We start from the raw sequence: 15483 nt of genomic DNA on the forward strand, positions 1-15483 counted from the left end.
TTAATGATAATATTACAATTATGTTATACTATAATAGTCTTATTTATATCTTGATCCGTATTGGAAAGAAATTAAAGAAATTGGCGATTTTGGAATTCATCTTGTTTGGATAAAAACTCAATTATTTGGTTGAAAAATTAATTATTTTCTTGAAAATGTAACTATTTTGTAAAAAAATCCTCTTTTCTATCAAAAGTGCAACTATTTTGTTAAAATTTGTTTATTTTTTTACTTGAAGGTTCATCTCTTTCGTTGAAAATCTAACTATTCTGATGAAAATATGTTTTACGTCTTGTTGAAAATACATTTTTGAAACTGACAATTAATCTATACCATTTGTGGTTACAAAATCATATATTTTTTTTAAGTCGTCTCTCTTTGTAGAAATTAAATTGTTTTATGGAAAATGTATGCTTTTTGGTTAAAAATTAAATTTTTGGGTTGAAATATCAACTGTAAATATTTTTTGTTTGCAAAGTCGTTTTGTTGTAAGTGCAACTATATTGTTAAAAATTAAAATCATAATTTTTGGGTGGAAAATTCGATTATTCCCTTAAATTTGGGGAAAGCCTCAGTTCTACACCGCTAGATTGTAAACGTGTAATTTTGCCAACAGACTTACGAAGCAAAACTAATGAATTTTGAACGCTTTCAATTTTTTTGTTACCATGATTTGAAGTATGAATACAAGATAAAATTATTGACAGCACGAAACTGCTTGGAACTTGCAGTCAAAAATGCTGTACGCCAACTTTTTGTATTGCTAGGAAGATATTTTTGAATACGAAATTCTTCTTTATTCCATAAGTAATAATTTTGTAACTATATTCAGTGCAGTAAGCAGAGCTAAAGTTTTCATGAACATAATCTTCTTCATTTATGTTTACAATATTTTCGTCATCAGTAAGCTTTATCAAAACTTTCTCCAAGAGAAATTCGCGCAATCACAAGATCTGCTTTAGAAGTACGACGGTGATGGCGCTCACGTTTGAGCATTCCTACAAAGGGTCCAGGGACAGTGTGGCAGCCTTGTAGGTTGTCGCCATTTTAAGTTCTGGTTGACCGAGGTTGGAGCGATTTTTAAGATTACACAAACGCAGATCCTTTGAAAGAAATTAATGCAACAATAAATATATTGAAATAAATACATAAAAATACAAGCTTAACCTGCATACCTGGGAATATTTTACTTCATTTAAAAATTGGAAAAAAAGTAATAATTGAGCATTTCTCTCTTTGATGGCGATAGGTACCTATTAGAGATCCTCAAGGGAGAGTTGAGTTGATACAAAATAGAGATAATACTCAAACAAGAACCTTATGCATTATTCAGAAGGTTATTTATTAAGGTAAGGGAAAAATAATATTCACTTTGAAACGCATATACTTCAATAATTAAAAGAAAAGGATTATTAAAACATGAAACTGTTCGAACTTTTTGCGTATTGCGTTAGTTCACTAGATAATTCAGCTAATAATATTCTTCTAGTAATTTAGAGAAACACTGTGATTAGCTGAAATGCCTAGTGATTTGACGCATTACGCAAAACGCAACGCAATTCTAAAATCATGGGGCGCAACCATAAAGGATTTCTAGCACCTATGACTGTTGTATGCCCACAATTTTCAAAGTGAAAAGATATATTTTTACATTTTTATCTAAATGAGAAGGAATTGGTTTGATGTACAAATAGATTTTTTCACAATTTATAAAATCTCGATGTATTCCGATTCACTGATTGAGAAAAACTGGATTTTACTTCAGTTTTTGTCAACTGTTGACTTCGTTGTTGCCGTATGTAAAAACGATTACTTTCGAAGGAATTGTACGATTGAAATAACTTTTAGCACGCTATTTTAAGGCCTGTGAAGGAAGGAAGATTCCGCGAACCAATCCATTTGGGTATAAATTCTAAATGATTGAACATTTTTAACATTTTGGGATCATTTTTCTCAAGATTTATAAATTATATGTACGTCTGTTCGTGCTACTTAGAAAGTTTACCCATATAACGTAACGATTTTTTTCAATAAAAACAAAATTATCAGAGTTATATCATTTACAAAACTCAAAAATGAGACGTGCATGAAAATGTTAAGCCAAAAAAGCATGGTATGGACAAAAGTCAAGAAAAGAAAAAAATTGCTTCCTAAAAGCCCTACAAGATTGTGATGGAAACTTTTGAACTTTCTCGAAAAATCAAACATTTAAATTTTGACCCTGATAATGCGAGATACGAAAAATTATTAGGATATCAAAACTGTTGCCTTCAAGACGACCTATAAACTTTCCTCTAAACCTTGTTTGGGTAGGAGGAACACTTTTTTATGTATAAATAAGTATATTGGAATATTTTTACTTTTATTTTTGAGCCAAACACCCGGTAACAAGTGTTGAATTCAGAAACATTAAGAATTTGTATTCTTATGAATAAGCGATTTTTCCTTGGTCTAAAAATCTTCCAACACGAACTGAAAAAGTTCAAATCCTATTCAGCTAATCAGTGTTTCTCTAAATAACTAGACGAATATTATTGGCTGAATTATTTAGTGAATTAACGCAATACGCAAAAAGTTCGAACAGTTTCATGTTTTAAAAATTCTTTTTTTTTTTAATTTATTGACGTATACCATATGTATTTCAAAGTGAATATTATTTTCTCCCCTTAATAAATAACCTTCTGAATAATGTAAAAGGTTATTGTTTGAGTGTATCTCTATTTTGTATTAAATCTTCTTAAAATTAAAATTGGGATTTGAAAATAGCGCCAACTCATGCTAATCTAATCTTGTAAAAGTATAACTAGTTCCGATACAACGGCGCTAATCAGATTTGGAGTATTCGGTGTCTCAACTCTCCCTTCAGGATCTCTAATAGGTACCTATCGTTGCATTAATTTCTTTCAAAGAATCTGCGTTTGTTTAATTTTAAAAATCGCTCGAATCTCGGTCAATCAGAACTTAAAATGGCGACATTCTACAAGGCTGCCACACTGTCCCTGGACCCTTTGTAGGCATGCTCAAACGTGAGCGCCATCACCGTCGTACCTCTGAAGCAGATCTCGTGATTGCGCGAATTTCTCTTGGAGAAAGTTTTGACAAAGCTTACTGATGACGAAAATATTGTAAACATAAATGAAGAAGATTATGTTCATGAAAACTTCAGCTCTGCTTACTGCACAGAATATAATTACAAAATTATTACTTAATAAAGAAGAGCTTCGTATTCAAAAATATCTTCCTGGCAATACAAAAAGTTGGCGTAGTTAATAATATTATATTTGATGCAACTCGCTGAATTTGCTGTCAAAATTACCTGCTTTCCATTTTTTCAATTGCAAGTAATTTTGACAGCAACTTTGACAAAACAGAATAATTTGCTGTCAATAATTCTTTCTTCCGAAAAAATTGCATTACAGTATTTTTAACTGCAAGTTCCAAACAGTTTCGTGCTGTCAATAGTTTTATCTTGTATTCATACTTCAAATCATGGTAAAAAAAAAAATTGAAAGCGTTCAAATTCATTACTTTTGCTTCGTAAGCCTGTTGGCAAAATTACACGTTTACAATCTAGCGGTGTAAAATTGAAGGTAACTCTAAATTTGAAGTACTTAGTAAAAAAATATATTTTTTCTTATTAAGGTTCATGTATTTTGTTGGAAATTGACCTTGTTTGGTAGAAATTTAATCTTTTTGGTTGAAAATGTATTATTTTTGGACAAAAATGCAATTGTTTGATTGAAATATGAACTGTACATCTTCTCGAGTTTAAAAGTCTATTATTTCACTAAGACTTGAACTACTTTGTACTAAAAAACGTTTTTTTAAGCAAGATTTTATAATTATGGTTGAAAGTTTAACTATTTGGTTGAAAGTTTAACTCTTTAAATGAAAGCTCATGTTTTTTGCTTAAAAAATTCAACTTTTTGTTGATAATTCGTCTTTTTGACTCTAAACTTAAATATTTTCGTTGAAAATTTATGTATTTTCTTTAAAATTTGTCTTTTTTGTAGATCATTAATTTTCTTGGTCGAAAATCAATCTTATTGGTTGACAGCTTAACAACTTTGTTGAAAATTTATTTTTTCAGTTAAAAAAATTTTTTTATCTGAAAATGTAACTATTCTAGGATTGATTAAAAATTAATCGTTTTTGTCTGGAAATTGAAGTATTCCATTTTTGGTTGAAACTTTATCCTGTACATTGAGTTAGTTAAAACACCAATTATTTGATAGAAAATGTATTTATTTTGTTAAAAAGTAAACTTTTGGGTTGAAAATTGATATATTTTGTTAATTAGATTTTTTTCCTAAAATTAAAAAACTGCAAAACAAAAAACATTGCCTTAAAATCATTCTAATTTTTTTTTTAATTTGAAAATCTTTTCAGTAGTCACTTATAATTAATTTTTCAAAATAAAAAATTATTTTCAATTTTCTTAGCAATTACAACAATTTTTGTTATTCCTTTTAAATATTTTACAATTCGCAAAAAGCTTAATTTTTTTTAATCTGCGAAAATCTACATCGCGTATCAAATTATTTGATATAATTTAAGGTTTTACATTAATTTTGAATCTTTTTTCAAATTAAAATTGTAGCGTTCAAGCTTAAAATTGAGCTCATTGCAAATTTAACAATTCAAGGCTTTCTATTCCGAACCATTCTGTTCAAATTTGTATAGTTTTTAACAGTTGTATGTAATGGATTGTTTTAAATGAACGGTCAAAAATTGCTAATAATTAATGAAATTTTCTTTTTTTAATTAAAAAATTTCTAATTGAATGGGTTGAAAATAAAAATTTTTTAGAATGAAATAATATTTAAAGTCATAATTGAAAATAATTTCATAAACAAATATCTATTAATTCTTTAATTTTGAAAACAAATGAATTAATTTTCTATCAAATAATTGGTGTTTTAACTAATACAATGTACAGGGTAAAGTTTCAACCAAAAATGGAATAGTTCAATTTCCAGAAAAAAAATGTGATAAGAAATTGAATTGAACAAGAAAAACAATGAATTTTCAACAAAATTGTTAAATTTTCAAGGGAAAAGGTGAATTTTTGACCAAGAAGGTTAATGCTCTATAAAAAAACGATTTTCCAACTTAACCAATATATACGATTAATTATTAATCAATCCTATAGTAGGTACATTTTCAGATAAAGATAAATAATTTTTAACAAAAAAAATTAATTTTCAACAAATTTGTTACATTGTCAAACAATTAGATGAATTTTCGATGAAGACAATTAATCATCTGCAAAAAAGACAAATCTTAAACAAAATACATGAATTTTCAACGAAATTATTTATTTTTAAAGTCAACAAGACGAATTATCTACAAAAAATTGAAATTTAAGCGAAAAATATGAGTTTTCAATCAAAGAGTTAAGGCGCTTCAAACGGCAATTCGCAAGGGGCAAACTGAATCTAAATGGTTGAGTTGTTGAACGCCACATTTTAAGCACCTGATCTAGATGCAATAATACCGGACGGTTTAGCTCGCTTTTTCCCGAAAAGATCCTTTTTGTTTTTTTATTTTGTAATCGAAAATAAAAAGTTATTTCTCGCTTGAAAGTCGCGTGAGCTATACAGCGAAACGGTAGTATAGTGTGCGCGAGGGGTAGGAGCGGAAAGCAGGGGACTCGACTGTATTCTCACGTGTCCCTCAAACGGCTTTCAATTTGCCTACATCAAAACTACATCTAAGCGCATGAATTGTTGGCCATAATATTTTAATCACATAATCTAAAGGCAATTATACCGAATCGTTTAGCTCGCTTTTTTCCGAAAATGTTCTTGTTGTTGCCAAAATGTATTTTAAAACATACACGTAGATCCCCAGCATCCCTGTTCACAAAAGTGGTTTTAAGGATTTTAAAATGATCTCAAGTTCCATCTATGCAGATATCGACTTTGTTTAAAACGTTTCATTACAGGGTGTTTCTTTTTTATAGAAGAGTTAATTTTACAAAAGCGATTTATATGGCATTGGAAAATAAAGAAAGAACACAAAAGGAGCACAAAAATCCCAGCATTTAATGTATACAATTTTGTGCATCAGTCTGCATCAGTCATAATTTTGCTCCTTAGTTAGGCTTAAAAAATACCGTGTTAATATTTTACAAGTGTTTTCCATTTAGATAGTTTCCTTTTTTAAAATACGTTGTTGCAGCACAGGGGGTTGCTTTTTGAAATAAGGGTTGATTTTACAAAAGTGTTTATATCACATTGGAAAGCCAAAAAATAGATATCAATCTAGCCTAGTCATGTTTTTAATACTTTTTTTGATTACAGGGGGTAATTTTTTAAAATAAGATTTAATTTTACAAAAGCAATTCATAACCCATTGTAAAGCCGCTGAGTTTTCTCACCTGATTAATTAACTAAAGAATATGTATCCAAACTGTAAATAAAGAAATAACTACAAATAAAAAACTAAGAATCGAATTATATTTTTAAAGAATGTACATTGAAAAAATATTTATATTGATATTAGGAGTGTTTGCAAAATAATATAAAAACATATAAATTTCTATTTTCCCTGACAGCTACTTCATTTCCCTGACTTCCCTGACATGTGGCCACCCTGATATTAGTTTAGTTTATTTTGTTGTGGTAAATAAAGTAGATCTGACATGTTTGCTAATTTATAAATAACAATTTTTTGTGTTACTTATTACATTAATGATTTGTTTGCCTTGGCGCGAAACATTTGTACAACTTTAAACTATAAATGTTATAAATTCATCATCTTCAAAATTTTGAAAATGTTAAATTACAAACTTTGTTTCCTTTACGTTTTACAGTTGAAAACTTTTTGGTTGCTAAAACATTTATCTTGGTAATTCGCCAATTGATAATGAATGCACGTACGAATACAGTCATTTCATAGCGAAACTTATGTGAAAATACAAAAAAAAAATTATATTATACTTCTTTACTGGATCGTAGAAACCTATTTTAGATATGCGATTCTAAAAATTCTGACAACTCAACCATTTAGTTTTAGTTTGCCCCTTGCAAATTTGACAGCCGTTTAAAGCGCCTTAAACTTTCAACCAAATAGTTAAATTTTCAACCATAATTAAAAAACCTTGTTGGAAAAAACGTATTTTTTTATAAAGTAGTTCAACTCTTAGTGAAATAATCTACTTTTAAACACAAGAAGATGTACAGTTGATATTTCGACCAAGCAATTGCATTTTTGACCAAAAATGATACATTTTCAACCAAAAAGATGAAATTTCTACCAAACAAGGTCAATTTCCAAAAAATTCATGAACTTTCAACGAAATTATTTAATTTTAAAGTTTATAATTCAACCTAAAAATGTAATTTTTCATCAAAAAGTATCAATTTTCCATAAAACAATTTAATTTCTACATAGAAAGACGAATTTTTAACAAAATACATGATTTCTGAACCAAAAATGGTACAGATTAATTTTCAGTTTCATAAATTTATTTTCAACGAAAGAGATGAACCTTCAAATAAAAAAAATAAAAATTTTAACAAAGTAGTTGAACTTTTGATAGAAAAGAGGACTTTTTTACAAAATAGTTATATTTTCAACAAAATAGTTAATTTGTCAATCAAATAATTGAGTTTTTATCCAAACGAGATGAATTCAAAAATCGCCAATTTCTATAATTTCTTTCAAATGCGGATCAAGATATAAATAAAGAGTATTATAACATAACATAATTATAATATTATCATTCATAATATATGTATATATTTATGTATATAATAGTATTAATATTTATATAATTTATATTTTATACTTGAAATAACGTAACCTCAAAATATACACATATAAAGAGGAAAAATGCCAGCATCGAAATCTAGAAATATTAAAATCCCAATTTCTTAATTTTAAGTCAAAGCAGATAGAGATATAAATAGAACCGCCGAAGTGTTCCGACCGGCAATCGTGCACTTTCGAGTTTTCATATTCAGAAGAGGAGAAATAGGTTGCGCGCTCAACCCAGTCATTTACATCTTCTCCCACTATGTTCACACGGACATAGACCTGTGATAGGATTGGACCACGTCTCGTCAAATATATTATAAGCATAGATGCGGCACGGGAGGTCGGAGTGGGTGAACGGTATATATATCTAACTACATTTGTGCATGCCTCGAGGTGTTGCCCTCTTCAACTTTTCGACTTTTCTATGGCAACCGCGTCCTTTGCCTACGTCTACGGGAAGGGTGGGGGCCAAGGCAAAAGCCAAACCGAAAGTGCCGGTGATTGTCTCTTTCTCGATTCTCGCGCTTGCCTTCGTCAGCCATATCTATAGCTGAGTCGGGGCTGTCTATGCACGCCGAAAATATTTAAATTAATGAGGGACTAGAATTATTATATTTATTATTATGTTATAATTAATTAATTTCTTTGACGGTTTCTTTTTAAAAAAGGGACATTTTCGAGATACTAAATAAATTTAAGAAGTAAATAAATTTTTAATTAATTTAGAATTTAGTTATATGAAAAAATTTATTAAAGCTTAGTTAAATTAATTCCTCGTCTAGTTTCTTTTAAAAGAGAGTTTTTCGAAATACTATATAAATAGGTTTAAAAAAATTCTTATCATATTTTAGAATTGTAGCGAAATTTCAAACATTATTTTAAAAAATACAATTTTTACAAAAATAGTGAATTAAAGGTTCGAATACTTCACTGTATAAATTTATTCTACATGTATTTTTAAATCCTAAAATATCTTATTATTTTTTCGCATAATTAAGGTACAACTGAAGTAATATTTACACTTCTCTATAGTGTCGAATTGACAATTTACATTTAATTGCGAGGAAAAATTTAAAGTTTTCACTACTCATTTAATTATTTATCAAAATTATATTAAAATTCTGTTTTTTGTTTGTTTTTGTTTCTTGATTATTTGAAACGTATAATCTTTTCCCTTATAATTTGTTTAATTACAAAAACCAGTAACTAGACTGTACCTTGAACATTAAAATTTAATTTTAAGTTTGAAGACAGTTAAGCACTTGCAATTCTTATGCTACTCAGAATTCTCAACTTCAGAGAAATGCAAATAGTTTATAAAAAAAAAATCGAAAGAAATATAAGGCGTTTAGGGGTGCATCTCAGCAACTAAGGCTATTACAAAAAAATGGGAAAGGAAAGAATTCCAAAGAATTAAAATAATTCAATAACTTTTTGCGATCCGGGAAATGACCGGATATTTGTTTCCTTGATTAAAACGGCCACCTGGATTTCTTAGTATTTAAAAAATTATTATATTCATCGGTGTTTTCCTGTAAAAATAGTTATACTTTTTGGTACTTGTAAAAAAATTCCCACCAAGAATTGAAAAAATTTTTGATTTCATTTATTTCTTCAATTGAATTATTTTTTAAGTTTGCATTAACAAAGAAAAACTATATAATTAGGGGGTTTAAGGTTTTAAAAATCGTGATTTATTTTTTTCACAAATAGTTTGTGAAAAAAATTGTATCAGTTATTATTTAAAACTCACTTTTAATTGATTTAAATGCAATATGAAACGCTTTAAATTCCTAAGATTTAAAGTCGAAATATATATATATATATATATAGAATGAATTTGCGACAAAGAAGATTAATTTTCTTACCAAAAAAGACGAATTTTTAACAAATTCCATGAATTTTTAACCAAATAGCTGAATATTTATCTTATAAAGAATCCATTTCCAATCAAGAATAGACAAGTTTCAATTTTCAAAAGAAAGTATTTTTAACATAAAAAACCAAATTGTCAAAAAAAAAAAGGTTTAATCTTAAGCCAAAGAGGTAAATCTTACAGAAATATGATTTTAAAAAAACTAGATTTAACAAACACGAAAAAACACGGAAAAGTTCATTTACAAACGAGTCCTACTTTAATTTTCTACCATATTGTTAAATCATTAATCAAAATTTACTAATTTAGAACTTAACAATTGCATTTTTAATAAAAAGACGATGTAAAAAAATCAAGAAAATTCATTTTCGACCAAAAAGATGAATTTTTAACAAAATAAAAGAATGTCCTATCAAATAATTAAATTTTAAACCTATAAAGTATAAATTTCTAATAAAAATGTAAATTTACAAATTTTCAGATAAAAATGAATTTTTAACAAAACAAAAACCCAGAATGTCAAGAAAATTGTTACATGTTAAAAAAAGTTTAATTTGCAACTAAATCGAGGAATTAAATTTTCAACATGAGTCAACCCCAAAGATCAAGGGGAGTCCTAAAATATAAATCTTTAATCATTAAATTCAACTTTTAACCAAGTCGTCTAATTTTCAATTAAAGAAGATAAATTAGGAACAAATTACTTAAATTTTTAATCACAGAAATGAATTTTCCAGCATTGTATTAGTGATCTACCAAAATAGGATAAACTTTCAACAAAATATATTATTTTGTAACAAATTTTTTTATTTTAAAGCCGGGAAGAGCAATTTTAAACCAGAAAATATTATTTTTTAATAAAAATATCAATTTAAATCAAAAATGAAATGTTTACCTTATTAGTTAAAAAAATTCATTCTTATTAAAAAAAACGAATTTTCAAAAAATAGTTACACTTTTAACAAAAGAAATCAGCCTAAAAATGACTTATCCGCAGAAGATTCATTTTCTAAAAAAATAATAGTGAGATTTTCGACTAAAGAGGTGAATCTAAAACCAAAAGAATAATTTTTTTACAAAGTAGTTCAACTTTTAACCAAGCTTCTGAATTCCTAACGAAACAAGATGACGTTTTAACAAAATAGTTGCATTTTTTACAGAATAATAAAATTTGCAACTGAATACAAGAATTTTTAACCAAACGAGTTGAATTCCGAACCACAAATATAATAGTAGACTTTCTACCAAAAAGAATTCAAGCGATAAAAAAACGAGAAAAGGGGCTTTTTTAAAAACAGAGAAAAAAACCAATTTTTTAAAAGTTAATAATAAGGAAACATACTAAATGTTATCTAAGTTCGTAACTTTTCTTCCACTGACCCCCAACCCCTGTTAGAATCATAGTTTTTAGCATGACCCCCCCCCCCCCCCCCCCCCCCCCCCCTCATGCAATTGGTAATGCAGTTTACTGACGACCCCTTAAAGTTTCGATTTTTGTATTTAATGAAATTATCCTTATAATGTATAGTTTAAAATTTGTTTCGCATAAAAATACACAACGAAAAATCGACAAGAATCAGAAAACGAAATTACAACAATTAAAAAAATGACAGGGAACAAGTATATTGAGACTATACTTAAGAAACTTTATTTTCAATTTTATTTATGTTGGATAAAATATCAATATTACAGAGAAAAGTAGCAGCGTTTTACTTTGAATAATTCAAATGATTTAAAAACAGAAATTAATGACAAAAATTAAAGGGCCTCTAATTTTTCTCATTCTCATCATTTATGATTGAGAAAGGATAAGAAAAGAAAGGTCCGACAAGTCTGAAAAGAAAGGACGAGTTCGTTAAACAGCCATTTTGGATAAAATATACAAATTTTTTAAATTTTCTTGTAAAATTGAAAATTTTTATTTTTATTGCACAAAAAATAATGAGATATGAAAAATCCTATTTTCTGGTCAAACTATGCAGGATACGTAAGAAGATGAATCAATAAAAATTGTGATCTCAAAAAAGATCTACAAATTCGTTAATAATCACTTCTTGATAGGAAGCGTACCTTTTGTTTTATTCGCGAAAAATAACATTAAAAATATTTTAAAAATCTTTGTGAAAAAATGATACAAGTTACGAAAAAAAATGATTTAACAAAAATGATTTACCCGAAAAAGAGCTACAAATCTGTTATGAATTACTTTTTGACAGGACACGTAGTTTTGGTTTTGATCATAAAAATGGTATTAAAAATAAAACTTTGTGGAAAAACAACAAAAGGTACAAAAATAAATTGATAGAAAAAAGTTATTCGGCCAAAAAATTGATACAAATTTGTGTTTATTTATTACATTCTTATTATTTATGATGGAGAAAGTATTAGAATTGCCCGAAATTTGACACCATAACATTCAAATTTTGAAACAAATGACGCGAAATGCGACAGAAAATCTCGGAGAGAAATAACAGATTTTGAAAAATCCTACAAAATTTCTTTAAACCACTTTTCAATAGCACTCCTAATTTTTTTTATCGTAAGTAATATATGCAGATAATCGAAAATTCCAATATTACGCTAAAAGACGCGAGATACGTAAAAATCTAAAAGAAGACTTGTAGGATATTTTTCTTCATACGTGTATAAAAAATAATATGAAAACCAAAATCCTATTATTAGTATAACAACGCGAGATAGCGATAAATGTCTAAAGAAAGATTGTATTTTTTAAGTTTATTTTAAGTTGGTTCAGAAAATATAAATTTACAACTGTCTGTCAAAAAACGAGTGCACAGCGCGAGTGTCACGATAATATTGTGTACCTCAAAGCATACATAGCTTTCAGAAACTTAATCTTTAACTATACTTATTGAAGCGAAAAATTCAGAATATGAACACGCATATAAATACTGTGATCTGAAGAGATGTATTTCGTAAAGTTTCATTCAAGCATTCTAAATGCAAAGAATAAATATCAGAGCGCGAATCGCGGGAATAGAAAGACGCGCACCCCAGGCGCGCTCAAACTTGCGAGCCACGGGCACAGCGCACGATGAGAATATGCCCGCGACAATAAATAATTCATTTACGGATTATTTATTACAAACTAACAATTAAGAGATAAATGTTTTCGAAACTTTCCAATAATTTCTGACCTTTTAGTCGAAATTGAGAAATGTAAGGCAAAATATTTATATATTCTGATCAACCACTCGAGTAAAATTCAAAAATACATTTTTCAATTTTGAAATTATGGGGTTCTCAATTTAAAAAATCGGGACATAAATCACATACATAGTAAGATATATAAATTTCTATAAAATATTATATAAAAAAATAAAATAAAATATAATTTTATTATATAATTTTATCGTTTCATTATAATTTATTTAGTTCATAATTAATTACACAAACATAGAAATTTACGAATTATTGTTTACTTAAATTAATAATCGTGAGGGAGGCGGTATTGCTATAAAATTTCACTCTACATCTAAAAACTCCAAATCATTAATTATACATGGGAGAACGCTGTACGATCATATTTATTTAAAAAATTAATTATTTTAAATATCAACTCAATATGTTTATCAATTAAAACTTTCAATGTCTTTAAACTTATAGTTTCATTTAGTAAAATTTCTATCGCCTCTTTTTCAAAACAACAAAATAATGTTATTCATAGACAGTACATTTTAATTGCAAAATGACTAATCTTTACCGTAAAAGATGTGTAGCAGCTAAAAATATTTACTACCATACAATTAAATTTTAATTCGATTTAAAAGTAAATCTTATGCATCTACATATTTTCTTGATGCAAAATTTATGCAAATAATAGATTCATTAATTGAAAATAATCAATTATAATTCTCGATATAAAATTTGCATTTTATATTTTTAAGTTTTTAGTATTTACCGACTTAGTATTGCATATTTGATGGAGTTGTTCGACGGGTGAAGATTGCAGGGGCAAAATAGTTGGTTGGTGCGATTTTCGGGTTGACTGGCATAGGGGGATCGGGCAATTTTCGCTGGGAGCGCCCTCTACAATTAGTTCCTCGAACTATACACGTGCCGCATCTAAGCTTATAATATCTTTGTCTCGTTTCAGATCTGGGATCTATAATGTGGAATATTATACGGACGAATGTATAATCACTATAAAGTGGACAAATTTTCGTTAGAAAATAGAAATTTATGTGCAGTCGGTAATTTCACCAGTCTGGGGAATTTTACTGTGTACAGCGTGAATTTTTTTTATACACTCTGAATGTAGTGATTTTCAACTCGTCGTATGAATTCATGCAAAGTCATAGAATTAAATCTGTAAGAGACGTCATTCTACACAACATGTGGAAATTTGCTTTCTAACCTGTAATTTTAATGCATCTAAAGCGACATTTTATATGTACAAATTGACACTTTGAAGTGCAATTTTAAAACGTATTTTTTACTGTGTAATACGGAATAGATACTATGTGCATACTATACGGATACGCTGTAGAGTATCCTTTCCGTTCACTCGGTCTGCTAGGGGGCGAATAGAAAAAAATTCAAATCTAAAAGTCCGAAAACATTTTTGGGTCCGTTGCGTATTGTGGGTACTACAGGGCATTGAAATTGGATGGAAATGTAAAGTTAGTTGCAAGTGTGCGTGCGATCCCAAATAGCAGTATCTCCTACTTCTAGTATAAAAAAACACACAGGTGCAATTACGAAATCATTCTTCATTTGAATCGGATAGTTTTAAGTTTGATCGTTCCGCAAAATAACTTTGTCAAAAAATCAATTCTTTTATTGAAATATGTTTCAGATAAAATATAGGCTCACCGAAATTTGGTGCATGGGAAAAATGGAAATGTAGACAAGATACTCCGAAATTCGGTGAGCGTAGCACAACTAATTTCAGTGAGTCTAGATACTTAGTACATTGTTGAAAATCACCAGTGACCTCCCTGATTAATTAATAATTCAATCAAATATTTTGAGTTCTCTGAATTCTTTTGAAAACATGGAATTCTTGTCAACTATTTCCAAATTCATCAACTTTGGTCGACGGTGAACTACTCCTGAATTAAGATGCACTCGTTTTTTTTTAATTCTGAATATTTCTGTGGTAGTCTTTGAATTCTATTGACATTTTTTGGATTCTTCTAAACTCCGTATAATTGTCCTGAAATTTTTAGTATATATTTTGATTTATTTTTAATTTTCCTAATTCGTCTGAAAACCTGATATTTCTTTGATCTATTTTTAAATTCCTTTATTTTTTAATTCCACTCAATATGCATCCATTTCAATTTACAGTGAAAAGTTTTAATGCACTTTTTTAGTTTATATTTTTACATGAATCAATAAAAGGGGAATGATGAAAATAGGAAAGAGAACATTGGTATAGGAAACAGGAAAAGGGGTAGGTAAACAAAGGGTAAGAGAGAGAGAGATTTCTGGATCCTAACCATACCCGGTCGTACTGTCGCTCGTTTTTTAAAATTCACTTCCGTCCCAAAAGAAATTTCACATTAAAATACACTGCTAATACTGTGAGAGTTTTAGTGTAAGTGTGAGAGCGAAGTATTATGAGAAAGAGGGGGGGGGGGGGTGAAAGGAACGAGAGAGTAAGGGAGAAAGGCAAAGAGGCAGAGAAGTAGAAGTGAAGGACAGACAGGGAGGGATTGAGAGAGTCGTATACCATGTAAGCATTACCATTACCGTTATGCTGTTTTATAAGTTCACACCGTTCCATAAGAAGTTTTCACCTCAAAATTATATTTAACATTTAAAAAATTGCATCGGTGTACCTCACAGTCTCCCTTTTGATAATTACGCTATATTGT

The 15483-nt window shown here is 28.5% G+C and overlaps 1 long non-coding RNA gene across 1 annotated transcript in view; it reads left to right on the plus strand.

The window, feature by feature from the left end:
* LOC117175863 overlaps positions 1 to 14557 on the plus strand; it is a 95171-nt gene extending 80614 nt beyond the window's left edge. Inside the window, exon 3 of the long non-coding RNA XR_004467547.1 lies at positions 14460 to 14557. This is a non-coding gene — a long non-coding RNA (uncharacterized LOC117175863). The remainder of the gene's footprint in view (positions 1 to 14459) is intronic.
* The last annotated feature ends 926 nt before the right edge of the window (positions 14558 to 15483 follow it).

The sequence above is a fragment of the Belonocnema kinseyi genome, chromosome 7 (genome assembly GCF_010883055.1).
Source record: "Belonocnema kinseyi isolate 2016_QV_RU_SX_M_011 chromosome 7, B_treatae_v1, whole genome shotgun sequence".
Taxonomy (NCBI): domain Eukaryota; kingdom Metazoa; phylum Arthropoda; class Insecta; order Hymenoptera; family Cynipidae; genus Belonocnema; species Belonocnema kinseyi.